This window comes from Centrocercus urophasianus, unplaced genomic scaffold (assembly GCF_019232065.1).
Source record: "Centrocercus urophasianus isolate 14NV4802_14NV808 unplaced genomic scaffold, USGS_Curo_1.0 seq_12, whole genome shotgun sequence".
In the NCBI taxonomy this organism is placed as follows: Eukaryota; Metazoa; Chordata; class Aves; order Galliformes; family Phasianidae; genus Centrocercus; species Centrocercus urophasianus.
In genome coordinates, this window is record NW_024884364.1 from 8,550,655 (window position 1) to 8,564,621 (window position 13,967).

General features: G+C 37.2%; 1 protein-coding gene across 4 annotated transcripts in view; it reads right to left on the reverse strand.

Moving 5' to 3' along the window:
* Positions 1-13,967, reverse strand: part of COL8A1 (collagen type VIII alpha 1 chain) — an 86,356-nt gene that overhangs the window by 49,732 nt on the left and 22,657 nt on the right. Inside the window, exon 3 of one of the 4 annotated variants that reach the window (XM_042810677.1) lies at positions 12,766-12,961. The exons of 2 other annotated variants lie outside the window; for them this stretch is intronic. The gene's annotated coding sequence lies outside the window, so the exon portion shown is untranslated. Of the gene's footprint in view, positions 1-12,765; positions 12,965-13,967 lie in introns of all 4 variants that reach the window. One more of the 4 variants, XM_042810676.1, reaches the window with a different exon arrangement.

Sequence of the window (13,967 nt, forward strand, 5' to 3'; positions counted from 1 at the left end):
TTTACAATTTGTGCTTATATTTGTATGTACAAGAATGTCTTTATCTAGCAGATTTGGGTTCCTTTTGTTTACTTTGGTGTCTGAGACTTCATGATGCAGTACGTAACTTTGTCACTGCAGAAGATGTCTATGTGTGCACTTTTCTGTTTCTAAGTAAGAACTACAAAATCATATATTTTCTTGAGGACATGTAATGCATAGTGAACAATACCAAGTGGCTAAGGAGCTGGCAAGACTGTGACAAGAAAACTTTTTTTCCCCACTATGCTTTTTTGTTGTTGCTTTCTCTTTGTTATTGGTAGAGCAAAGCTGATACAGCCCTAGAGGGGCCATTGTGGAGCTGGCTGCAGCTTTGTTGTACTTGCTTCTCCTGAATGGTGTTTTGGATTCTTGGTATATTTTTTCCTAATTTCTTTTTTCTTCCTGCCACTCTCAAAGAGTTTCTGAACTAGAAGTAATACAGAGTCTTTTGAGGTGGGTTTGTATTCTTGTCCAATTATTCAGGGGGAGGAAGTAATAAAAGTGCATACATGTATATAAGTGGTTATAAAGATTTGTGCTGATAACATTTTATGCCATACTGCTGTTTGGAAAAACAATTAAACAAACCAACCTCAATGAGGAATCCTTTTTCTTTTAATACTTAGAGATGTATACTGTATCTCTGTGTCGATGAAACAAACTTCTTTAGTTACTAGAAACTTAAACGTGTATGAATGAACAGGAATGGAAAGTCAAATAATTTCTTGAGTGAAAAATGCATTCCAAGTTTGCTGAAATCATTTTCTGTTTGTAACAATGTCGACAGGTGACCCTGTGCCCCTGGTTTTTGTGTATCTCTGGGCCCCTCAAAAAGTTCCGGATTTTTTGGGTGCGTTGCATGTATTTAACCATTTCTAAAATCATTTGCCAACCGTTTGGTTCTCTAGACCATGTAGCATGCATACATACATACATTTTTTCCCCATCTTGTATCCAAATAAAGTTGAGGCAGAGGTGTACAAGAGTAATACTTAGATCCTCATCTCTTGGCATCAGTGGATCAGATTACTAAACCTGCTTAGGACCCTCATGCTTCAGGAAGTCTGGAAATGCATCTTAAGGATATGAACTAAGTATAACTCAAATGCAGTAGTTTTTGAAAAGGCAGCAGAAACAGCTTTGATTTTGGTTAACAGCTTTATAAATTTTGATGGTGTGACTACTTCACAAACGTTACCAGTGTCAGCTCAGCAGATGGCTGCAAAGCACAGAGCACAGTAAGCTTGCTCTTATGCTTACTTGCTATTTTTGTTTTGGGGCTGAGAAGATGCTGGGTACCTTCCATGAGAGGTCCCTTTTGTCAATTCCTGTGGGCCAAGTAATCTGCTGGGTGTCTTCCGTGTTTTTCTGGGTTATAGAGGTGGATTTACAAAACACAGAGACATGTTGCACTTAGGACTCTTGAAATGCCTTGATTTGTTGCATCTCTCCCCTTCCTTTTCTCCTTTGGCTTTAATAATAACAAATACATTTGTAACATTTGTAATGTTTCTGTTTTTTGAAGAGAGAGTTTAAAGAGTATAGTTCCCCCACTTCTGTTTTTAATCTTCTCAATATTTTTTCCTGAGCTGAGACTGCATTCTTGAGAAAAGCACTTGTGGATACCGTGAAGAGTGCCTGTGCCTGACTGTTCACCTTAAGCAAAGCACTCATTTAAAGTAAGAGTGTTGGCTGAGGGCAGAGGGGAAAAACTGGGCCCCATAAGGATGACTTTCAGATTTTATTAAAAGTGTGAGGACTTAATACAAATGTTTGAAAACTGCAAAGCCTGAAACATGCCTGCAGTGGATGTAGATTTTGAACTACATTGGCAAAACAGAGACTGGGTTTGTGCTGAAGTGGAAGATTCATATTGCTGTAAAGAGATGATGACAATGTGAAGACCACTCAGTATCATCTTTTTCCTGTATCTGGGAAAACTCTGACAGTTGTTTATTTCCAAATTGGTGAACTTCAACATTTTTAAGAATGTTCTATTATTTCATAAGGCATTCTGTTATTCATTTTGCTTAATCCTTAACTGTAGCAGTGGAAGTAAATAAAAAAATGTGTAATAGAACCAGAAGTTTTAATGGTAGTAAATACAGTAAACTGCATGGCAAACATTCAGATTCCTACTACCTGTCTAGCACTTTTCTGTTTGTCAAGTGTTTCTTTGGCAAGAGAGCAATGATTCCTTCACCTTTTCCCTTGAGTAAATTTAGTACATGGTCATCTTACCAGACAATAGCATTACACTGGCATCCATTTTAATGTAAATGCGTAACTTAGAAGCACATTTTCCCTATTTTTCTGCCAACTGGTTCATTTTACATCCAAGATGCTTGAGGTTATCTTGCAGATTACCATATATTATTAAATGGGAGTTCAAAAAGAGGAGGAAAACCAAAAGAGCAGTAGGGAGGACTAATTCTGCCTTTCCTTCTACAAATTCTGTACTTGTCTCAATGTCCAACTTGTAATCAGGCAGCACGTGTTCCTGGTGTGCTATGGTGAGGATGGGTAGAACATTTGAATCCCAAATGGTTCCATTACTGTATCACCCAACTGGATTGTCCAAGCTGCTATGTGAGCAGCAAAACCAATGAATTCTGATTTCTTCTGGATTCCATTATTTACTTTCCTGAGGCCAAACTGAATGACTAACAGATGAATCTTGTCTGTCTTTCCCTCTGTGGTCATGTTGCCAAGTTGTCTCTACCCACTGCTCACCCACTGATTTTTAGGAACTTGTGCAAGGATAGAATCCTATTTTAGACCTCTCTCAGTTTGAAACTCGTATTGCCCAGCAAGCTTGAATATTATCTTGGGATGGAAGGAGTAGATAAATGGATGGATGGACAAGGAAACAGCATATTGAGATAAAATTTGCTTTCTATAAAAGATCATAAAATGAAATGTAAGCCTTGCATGCAGTACTCCTCAATAATAACATTTTCCACAAAAGCATTAGGGACTTCTTGGATACAAAGTCCTGAAATCCATGTAAGAGGCTGAGAACATTAGGAATGATATCTGGCATCAGCGAACACTAGGCTCAGCCAAGATAGTACAAACTATCAGACTCTTTTAGCATTTTTGGTAGGATGGTGAGGAATTACAAATCTTGCTGTTGGAAATGTGTGTATACTGTTTTGAATCACACCTATGTGTAGAAACATTCCAGATCCACTTCAGAGGTGCCAAAGCTTTTGCTATCTAGCCTGGAGGGTATGTTTTCTCACTTTTTTCTCTGAAGTAAACTCTTAGTTTAACTTGCACATACTATACAGTGATACAGCATTATTTTTAAACAACTTTAAAAAAACCCAACACATACAGTTGTAATTAGAAAAGCATATGTGTATCACTTATTCCTTTAAACCTTTCCACAGAATCACAGTACTTAACTTTTATCCACACGATCACTTTAACACTGCATTTAAAAGAGGGTTACTGCAATAAATCAAATGACCCGTTGGACATCTTTCCATTTGTTTCTGCTTCAAAATAAATTTCTAGCAACTTTGAAGAGGTGTCAGTATTGTACCAGAGTAAAAAATAAGCTTGCAAATGTAATGGAAGCATTGAACAGCTGTTTTTTTAATATATTTTAAGAGGTTGCTTCAGGTAAAAATTATTTTGGTCCTGTTGCTGATTCAGTCTCTACAAGGTAGGAAATCCAGTCTTGAGGCAACACAGAGGAGTTAAAGGCAATATTTCTCCTGACAAAAGCTGAAGTCCTAACTGAAAAGCTTCCAACTGTGGGAATGAGTTTAAAATTTAAAGGAACAGGAGAGGTTCAGAGATGAATGCTGCCAGTGTGTTGCTTACAGGACTTAGCCTACGCATTTGCTTTACGGAGGAACTGGGCTGTGACTTCCACCACTGTTCTGATCCTGGCCAAAAAGTAAGGGTGAGATGGAGAGTTAAAGCAAAGTATGTTTTGAATACAGTAAGGAATTTTGTTTGGACAAATAAGTTGTATTTCATGACTTAGTGTGACCTCTTCTTTTCTTTGGCATTTATATGTGAATGTGTAATGCTCACACGTAGAAAAATAAAAAGACTATAAATGTATAATGACACCAGCAGAGTTATTAGCACTTATCATCTCCACTTTTGCTCCTATAGGTATGTAGGAAATTACACCCCTTCAGTTTTACACAGGGAAGCTGGTATAATGCTACCTATGTTGGAAGACTAAAACATTGGTAGGCATTCATTATATTTGCAAGGAATTCTGAGATGTGAAAGAAAATGTTAAGGGATGTTGATCAGCTAGAGGCTGAAATCATAAATTCCTGTCTTTCAAGAGTCTCAACCTTTGTGCCCTTACTTGGCAGAAAAATATCAATTCAGTTCTTTTTTGCCTTTGTTATGGGTGTTATATCATCAAGAGTAATAACTGGTTTTCTTTAGTTGGATGGTTGAAGTCTCATCCTAAACATGGACTAAAAGTGGTCGTGAGCACGATGACAAACAAGTCTATTAGCTCAGTTACTGTTTATTTCCTGATAACCTACCATTATTGCATTTTTAGCCATTTATCTGTTGCTTTTCCAAGATGTGACTCACTGAAGTGTGTTTCCTAGCTGCACTGCAATTTTTGTGGTACAAATCAGAAACAGAACATGACTGAATTTTACTTCAAACATTATCTCATAAACATTGTGCAAAGCCCCCACATAAACACTCTAATTGAGTTAACATTTAAACTTACCATTGATTTATTCTTTAATAAAGGTAAAATCTTAGGGATGCAAATAAAGCAGACTGTTCCGTGAGCAAAGCAAAATTACATCAGGGTAGAAATAAATAAATTCTAAAATTTCTAGAGTTCATGACCATAGAAAACCATGAATGGTGTCTCAGGAAAGGAAGTGAAAGCCATTGTCTCATCCATCCTATTGCATTATTGAGAAGCTTCCTTCTCTCAGGGAGTGCTTGTGGTGGGATCTGCACTTTTGTCTTTTTGGCTAAATTTCTAGCATGAAATAACCTGAGTTTCTAGTAACAGAGTGTTTTGTTTTAAATACAAGACTTGTCCTTGCTTTCCAAGGTGGGTTTTAATGTTGGCAGGTTTGTGAAGCACACTGACAAAAGAGGAGAACTGAAAGAAGAGAACTGGAAGATCTAGTTTAGCATAAAAGCCTTTTAGTTCAGAGGCTACATTCTTGCTATATGTATTAAGAGTACCACAAAGAAGTCCTAATCCATGATTGAAGAGTCCAGTATTACTGGTTTTGAAATATTTCCTAGAATTCTACTCATTAAAACTGTCTCCTTCATGGAATATAAAGAGTGTGTGCATATGCATAAGAAGTATGCATGCCCCTTTTATTGCCTGTAATAGTTTCGTTTCCTATCTTGTCTTGTATTCAGCAGTGGAAGCAGGAAGACTGATAGATATGCTTCTTCTCTTTTTGAAGACTTTTTATTTCTCCATTTGGTCTGGCAAGGAAGTGACTTAAAGCAAAAATGTGTTGGCAAGTCTAGTGACCTGTGAAATCAGTCAGAAATCAGATAAATCAGCTAAGGAATTAACAGCAGGAAATAAATTACAAAATAATAAAGCCTTCTTGTTGATGATTTTGATGTATTTCTTACTGCATTGGACTCCTTCCATGAGATGCTCATAAGAAAAGCGGAAACTTAGTTCCCCTAGCAAACCAATAAAATAGATGTGGACTATAATAGAAGAATTTACAGATAGTTTAGAGGAAGCATTTAATTTGAAATGCTCATCAGACCTTGCCATAGGGAAGTCGATCTAAGAAGCCATATATCTTATCTACAAAATACATGACAACTATATATAACTATATATATAATATATATATATGTATAGTTTTTCTTCACATGTAATTTTATGACAAATCCAAGATACCTAAAAGAAAAAAAAAAAATTTAAAAACCAAGATAGATGACAATTTACTACTGTAAAAAGAGATTTGAAAGATTAGAAAGAAATTCTTCACTCAGGGGGTGGTGAGGCACTGGCACAGGCTGCCCAGAGAAGCTATGGATGCCGCATCCCTGGAGGAGTTCAAGGCCAGGCTTGCTGTGTTCATGGGCAGCCTGATGTAAGTTGGTGGCAGCTGGTTCCAGCAGGGGGCTGGAACTAGATGATCTCTGAGGTCCCTTCCAACCCAAGGCATTCTATGATTCTGTGATTCCAGGATTTGGAGTTCAGGATTTTATGCTTCTACACATTTGTTCTCTTTAGTTAGTTGGAATATCAAAACCTTTATAAAGAAGAGGAAGTAATCTGCCTGGAAGATACATCTTTCTGTGGAACACTCTGGTGGAATCCCCATATCAGACAATACAAAGAGTGAGTCAGGGCATTAAGCAGCCATTCTAGAGTCTGAGGAAGTTACTTTCTTCTGCAGAGACTGACTGTGTCATGTTAAATACTACTACTCACATTAAAATAATTGGGCAATATTACTACATCTTGCATGAGCTTTGGAAATTAATGAAAGGAGACACAAAACTGAGGTCCCTTTTTTATATGTCAAAAAAGCTGCCATGTTTTCTTTCCCCTTTTATTTTGGAGAAACTCAAGAACATGAATTGGGGGAGGTGGGGGGGAGTGAGCAGAAGTGGAAGTAAAGGACTCACTAGTGGGACTGCGTATTTATTTTAGCAGTTGTTATGCAGCTGGCAGAGATTAAGCATCAGAGAGACAGAGGAAAGGCTGGATGTTATCAGTGATTAACACCATGTTTGCTTTGCAGGGAGTTAAAAATTCATTGACATTTCTTTTGGAGGACTTGGCTATGACCTCCACAAACATAACTTGTCCTCTGTCTCTCACACAGATGGGTGCCATCATCTGTCATTTTACACACAAATGTCTGTGCTGTTGAGTACAGAGCTGGGCAAGCTATGGTTTCAGTGGTGTTACTGTAATACCAGAGGAAGCACTTTGCCCTGAACCAGAGCACAGCATGAGTTACAGTCAGTTTTTGCCAGCTTTTCCTGCCTGCCACACACTGCATTTCCAGTCCCTCCATGATGTGGAGCTGGGATGAGGCAGCAGCTGAGAGACAAATTGTATGGAATAGCAAATGAAGCTGAAATGGAAATGGTTTATGTCAAGCTAGCTTCTGTTGGCAGATGCAGGCTGTCAACTGCTGAGCCACACATTGTCAGTTGTTCTGTTGAATGTAAACCCCTCAAGGCTTATTAAAGAAGGTGGTTTTCTCACATGTGAATATAGAGCCATGAAGTTCCTGAAGATAAAAGGCAAACTTTTTGGCTGATGAACAGGGATTCTTCTTCTGTCTGGAAAGGGAACGCAACAGAGCGTAATCTGGCTCTGCAGTAGTTCTTTCCAAGAACAACATAATGGCATTATAGAGAAGTTACTTTAGACATTACAAAATTGAAAAGTTAATTACACTTTGCTGTATTTACACAATTTCATCCTCCTCGCTGGAGAGTTTCAAGGCAATGTTATCAATGAACTTGGAAACTGTTACAAAGTATGGCTAAGATGCCTGGTGTGCTTATTCATGGGAATTTGAACTTAAGAAGCTTTCTCGTCCTCTGCATTTATCAAAGCAGTACCATAGGCTGTGGAATTATCTGCCCTGACGAGAAGAACCATCCCTTTCTGGAAGAATGAAAGGAAAACAGGAAATGTAACACAAGAAAATGTTCTTTCCTTGTTGCGGAAAGAAAAAAGAGCTTGGCTCATTAAAAGGACTGTCATCCTGGATGTGCTAAGATGTAGATTTGTTAGTTTAACATTACTCACCCATATGTCTGTTTTTTTTCTTGCCAAATTCTTTGATTGTGGTGTATTTGGTGTGTGTGGGGTGTGTGTGTTGTTGCTTTTTCTTTTTTTCTTTGATTTTTGTAAGTACAAGGGTCCAGATCTAGGAAAAAGAAGCTTCCACTTCTTTTGGATTAGAGTTAAAGTGATGCGAATACCTAAAAAAATCCCCCTCCTCTCCCAGTTATCTTGGTATTTGTAGAGGGTAGAAAGTCTAAAATCTGATTTCTCCCCCCATCTCTGAACTTTGAGGCAACTTGTGCTATTAGTAAGTTGTCGGATTGACTGTGCATCTAACAGAGTAAGTAAAAAGTATTACGGAAGGTAAGTTACATGCATTGCTCTAATGAAGAGGGTATTCTTTTTTTATTATATATTGTTTTTGATGGCTGCTGATTCAACAGAAAGTTTTTTTTCTTTTCTTGTAAGCTTAGGACAAAACACTGCTGATAGAGAATACTGGGTAGATCCTAAAGACTCTGAGATAACATTGTGCAATCTTTATTCTGAAACTAACTTGAAACCTTACAGGGCTTGCCCAAAATTAACTGGTTGACAGTGCACAGATTTAAATTTAAAGTTTCATTTAGGCTACCTTATCATTTATTGTCAGAAGTGCTTAGTGGAATGGATGAAGCTTGCTCTTTCACTGAAATGGAACAAGTTTTCAAGTGCCTTCCCAGTCTCTCCTTTTTCACTGTTCAGTGGGAAAGGGGTCTCTCCCACTGAAGGAAAAAAAACTAAACCTACTGCTAAGCAGAGGAGCCACAATGTGCCCTAAAGGCCTCCTCTGCCTGTTTCCCCAGAGCAGGGAATGCTCTGAGGCAGTTTGCAGGAAGTAATGCTCCACTTTTGCCCTTCTATTTGTAGTCAGTATAAATGTATCAAAAGAGAGAACACATCCAAGAATATTTCTATTCCTTTAAGGAGCTAGACAGATTTACAATCAAATTCTTTTGTTTTTCTTTTATACTTATCCTGTCTTTTGAATTAGGTAATGGAAATTTAATTCTTCTGTTGTGCAAATTGTTTTGCATGACCAACTACTAAGAAGTCCACCTGCTCAAATTTGAACAAAAAAATATTTAACATTTGTTGTTCTTCTAAGAAAATATTTCCGAGTGCTTTGGCTAGGCCTGTACAATGCAAAATTAAACTTACTGTTTGGGAATGACATTTATCATGACCTATACTACAGTGTTTTCATCAAGGTAGCAGACTTGGACTGCTTATGTTAGAAGGCTGTGTTACTCAATCTGACAATGTTAACATGAAGACGCTTCCGTTTAGCAAACCACAGTTAAATTCCTGTCTTGACCTGACTCTTTAAATGTCTGAAAATAAGCAGGCTGTCTTGTCCAGTGGTTCCTTCTGAGCCACAGCTTTGGTGGGAACTACAGAAGGAGCTCTTCACAAGCACACATGAGGATTTCATGATACTTAGCTTGCACACAGGCTGTTGAATGGTAGTAAATCTTGTCTCTGTCAATAACAGAACTGCCTGTAAGGAATATGTGTTAGCTACTGCATGTATAGCACAATTTTAATCTTGCATGTGAATGTTCTACATGTATTTGATGCTGTTCTAAGTACACTCATACTGGACAGAGAGCTGACTTTGCATTCTGTGCCCACTGGGCCAAGAACATCTCTGTATTTTTCTGCTCTTTCGTCCAGCCACTTATTTTAAAGGACAAATCACAAGTTACGTGGTGTATGTGAACTTACTGCTCAGAGTGGGACTCGCTTCCAGCAATCCTAACCTGATCTGAGATGATCAAGCTTTGGGTTTAACAAATACTCTCCCTGAAGTTTATACTGGAGAATTATTGCATTGAAGATGTTGAAAGGTGCTGAAGCACTTTCCAGATGTGTTCTTCCCATCTGGCAGTAAACAAAAGGAGGCTAGAGGAATGTTCTCCTAAAACTGCTTGCAACGGGTTCCATAGTATGGAATAGCCTTTTTTGGGAACATGTATTCCTCTTGGCAAATCATCCTCTGTGGATTCCTGAAGGCACCAAGGAGGAAGAAGGGTTCTTTAGTGGAAGAAGAAATAAGGAGGGAAAAGAGAAGGAACAGGGAATGCTTGGCTAAATAGGGAAGGAAAAGCCTCCCTGGTAGTGTGCCAGCATGTATCCAAAGGAAATGCTGGAGTCTCCCTTTCCAAGGGACTTCAGACAACAACAAAACCTAAGCACTAGAATATGTATTGCAGAGAACATTACTGTGTTGGCAGGGAAATGGGCTGGATGATCTAATTATTTTCCATCTTCAACTTGTCTGAGAATAATCCAGATCTGTATAGATGTTTTTTTTTTATTTTTTTCTTTTTCCCTCCCTATTTATTTCCAAAATATTGTGAAGTGGGAATTTTTTTTTTTTTTTAAAGATAATGGTTTTTGACCCATCAGTCCCAAGCCTCATCAAATCATACCCTTTCATGTAACTTACTCTGCTTTCCAGATCTGCTAGGTTCAGCATCAATAGCAATAGCTGGTTTCTGCAATGGACACCTGCAGCCTATATCTGCAGAGTTCTGGGGGTAGTAAGACTTTGAAACTGAACTTTCTGAAAGTTTGAATTACTTCTGCTTACTGCATTCATTATAGATCTGTTCATTGCTTGTTCTGATCTGTACTTTAAGTAATAGTCTTTTTAAAGGTAAGTGTGCTAATTCTGTCAAGTCTTAAATGGTGAAGATTTAATATAACAAGTTCAGATCCTGTGAAAACTATGGCTTTCATTTTAAAATAAAACATGGACCAAAGCTTGGAAAATATTGGCCTAATGGCTTGAACATCAGTGGATAACTACCAAAATCTTTTTATCTTATGATTCACAAGACAGGTTTAATGTTTTCCTACATTTGGAAATCCAGAACTGCCAGTAATCTGATATTTCAAATAGAGAGGAAGATTGGTGGGTTTGTGTTGTTTGCAATCAGTCACAAACAAGAAGACCTCAGTGAGTTTGAGAGAAGTAGTGCAGACAGGTTCCTGCTATGAAGGCTTGGCATCTGTCCTTCTGTCATGCCAGAAAGCTATTGTTGGAGCTCTGCCAAAAGCAGAAGATGGGCTGATTATAATGCACGGCTGAATTCAAATTATTCTGATGAGTGAGTGTGATTGACTTGTTTTATCCCATTCTTAACTTTCACACCTTAGAGTAAATGGCAACATAGTTTGTGTCCAAAGAAGTGCAATTCAAATACATTCTAGAGAAGCTCTCATGCAACCAAAGTCCCAAGAGATGGTGACTGGTTTGAAGGGAAGGCTAATTGGTTGTTTTCTGGTTTTGTGGATATTTTACTGATTTCATGGAAATATTTATATCTTTTGCAAGAAGCAGTAGGTTTGCTAAAAATAACTGCTGCTCAATATCCCATTAAAACATTTAGCACAAAGGAAAGTTGCTGAGTTGCCTAACCTTTAAACATGAATTTTTAGGGTTTTTTTTTAAGTGAAATACATAATTCATCATAAATATTAATTTTCTATAAAATGCAGAGCAAAGGGCATCTCTAATTTCAAAAGGGTAGAGTGTTTCAAAGCATTGCACATTGGCTTGTAATAAAGAAAAAAAATCAGTTTGAAAATCAAAAGAAGTTAGAGTATGAAGTGTATGACTTCATTCATTTGTAAACTTGTGGGTTGTCTTCCATAAAATTTCCCTATGAAGTATGTGTTGTGGAATTATATTGGTAAGATTGAGAGGAAATAAATACATTACCAGAGTATGGTATTTAAGAAGAATAAAACAGTAGCTTCTGTTCAAGCCAAATTATTCGGCTGACGTTGTAAGTGAGCCAAAATTGCTGTGGAATGTGAAGATCACAGAAAAGTGACTTTTAACTGGTACTTCTGCAGAATTTAAATATCTTCAGTATGTTACTGGTTTTCTCCTCCACTCCCTCACCATGACGCATTTTTTTCCAAAAATAATATTCAGTAAATGAATATGTCTATACAGATCTGAGCTGGTGTGAGCAGAGTTGATATAAAGACAAGCATACAACACCTGCATGGTCTTTATCTGACTTAGTTCTCATTCATTTAATAAAGGAACAGAAGCACAGAGGATATTTTTGCTGGATAGTTTTAGTGTTGCACCATTCACTGCAAGGTTTATGATAATTCATTCTTGCAAAGAGCCTTCGTCTTTCCTATCTCTCGTTCCTACAGAAAAAATACAGCATAGCTTGTATTGTTTCAATACTATCTTTCATTTTACTTGAGATGTTTTATTGTGCCTATTCCCCCCAGAAAAACTTTTTTAATGTGTTCTCATGTGTACAGGCACATGTGTACATTTCCGTAAGTAAGAGACTCAGGTCAACAAATTAAAGCTTAAATATCAGCAGATAGTTAATTTATCCCAGTTTAAAAGAATTCAAATGAAAGACTCACGCCAATGACAGCAACTTCACTGGCTGAAGTATTCATAGCAGTTTTGGATCAGAATCATAGGACATGTAAACGGCTCAGGTAGTAAATGTCTCTTGCAAATAAGTAGTAAGATTGCAAGTTTTTTATGGCAGAAATAATGTAGTTCTACCCTTGCATTCACTGAGTATTAGTAAACAGCCTTCAGCATGTCATTACTTCACAAACAATAATCAGTTTACCATCCTAACCCTGATGTTAAAGAGTGTGCTGTAACTGTGTTTTGACAAATGGGAAAATAAGGCACGTGAAAAGAACTTGTAACACTTACACAAGCTGTGGGTGGCCTGACTCCTGCTCAGTGGAAGTTCAGTGCCTGAATAATATGGATACAGATCCTGTATCCAAGTCCTGTGTTGAAATGTAGATCTCATCACATGTATTAACCTTACCCCAGAAATGTCTTATCTTCCTTGCTGAGTAATTTAGGAAATAGCACAGTGCAAAAGCAAGATGCCAGTACTAATTTCCATTCAAGTAAAAGAAACAGTGTTAACAAACATCTAAGTACCTACCTGCAATATTTCTCTTTCAGATTGGAGATATTTCAGTGAATTATAGACTTTCACAACTGTAGTTAAATGCAGAAAGCCAGGTGCTTTTGCTGTATTCAGAGAGGTGCTGAGACCTTTGAGAACCTCTTATGGAGAACTTGAATTAGTCATAAAGAGAAATAAGCCCGTTGAAGTGTCCATACTAGAGTTCATGGTGCTGCTGAGCAATATGAAAAAATAAGCATTTGGTTAGCTCCTGCTACACGGAAACTGTCATGAAGCGCTCAAAATGAGAGCATTCAGCAATAACATGGTATGCTCTCAATTGAGTCAAATTTACTGAGCCAGGAATGCAAAAGAAGGAATGCAAAGCTTATAGCTCTCTTTATGAGATTGGCAAAATCTATACATCAAGATCTGATTGTGTTCAGCAGTTACTCATTTAAAGACATTTTGTATGTTTTTACAACACACAAATGAAAAATCAGTCAAATTATAACTGAGACTTTATACTTCCATCCAGTATATCCTAACTTCCACGATCAAATTGTTTTATATCTTTATTTTACATTTCTTAAAATGTCTCTATTTTAAATAGATTCAGCTGAGGAAAATATTGGTTTTAGAGCAAGGATGGCTAAACCAATGAGTAGCTAATAAAAATGCCAAGTGCTAATTCATCTCTCAGATTTACAATTAATAAATCACACCTGAAAGAGCTGACTAGAGGAAATAAATTGCTGAGTCAGTTTCAGTGGGATTTAACATCTGTCTAAATCATTGAAGAGTTTAAAACAAAAAGTCTGACAGATTCGTGTTGGGGAGGATTCTTCTTTTGAATTGAATATACTTGCAGTTTTTCTTAAATTTCTTCTACTTTCATCTAGTTATACTGAAGCACATCAATAAGAAAAGCACCTCCTTTTGGTCTCTACATATGTAAGTTCTAGAAGCTATGGCTAGTCTCAAAAATAAAATGTTACTGGAAGAAATGATAAAAAATAGTGATATTTTAAAAGTGATTATTTTTAGTAACCCAGTTATTAAATCTCTAAATTTGGACATCTGATAAAAAGAAGGAAGGTTTTCTTTGTTTAAAAAATAAATAAAAATGATCTTTGAGGCTAGCTTCACTCTACAGAGCAATAGTCTTTGGACTGTTTCTAGTGAAAGACTTGAATCTCCAAGCATTTTAGACAGTCTTATTTACCTTCATTCTCTCT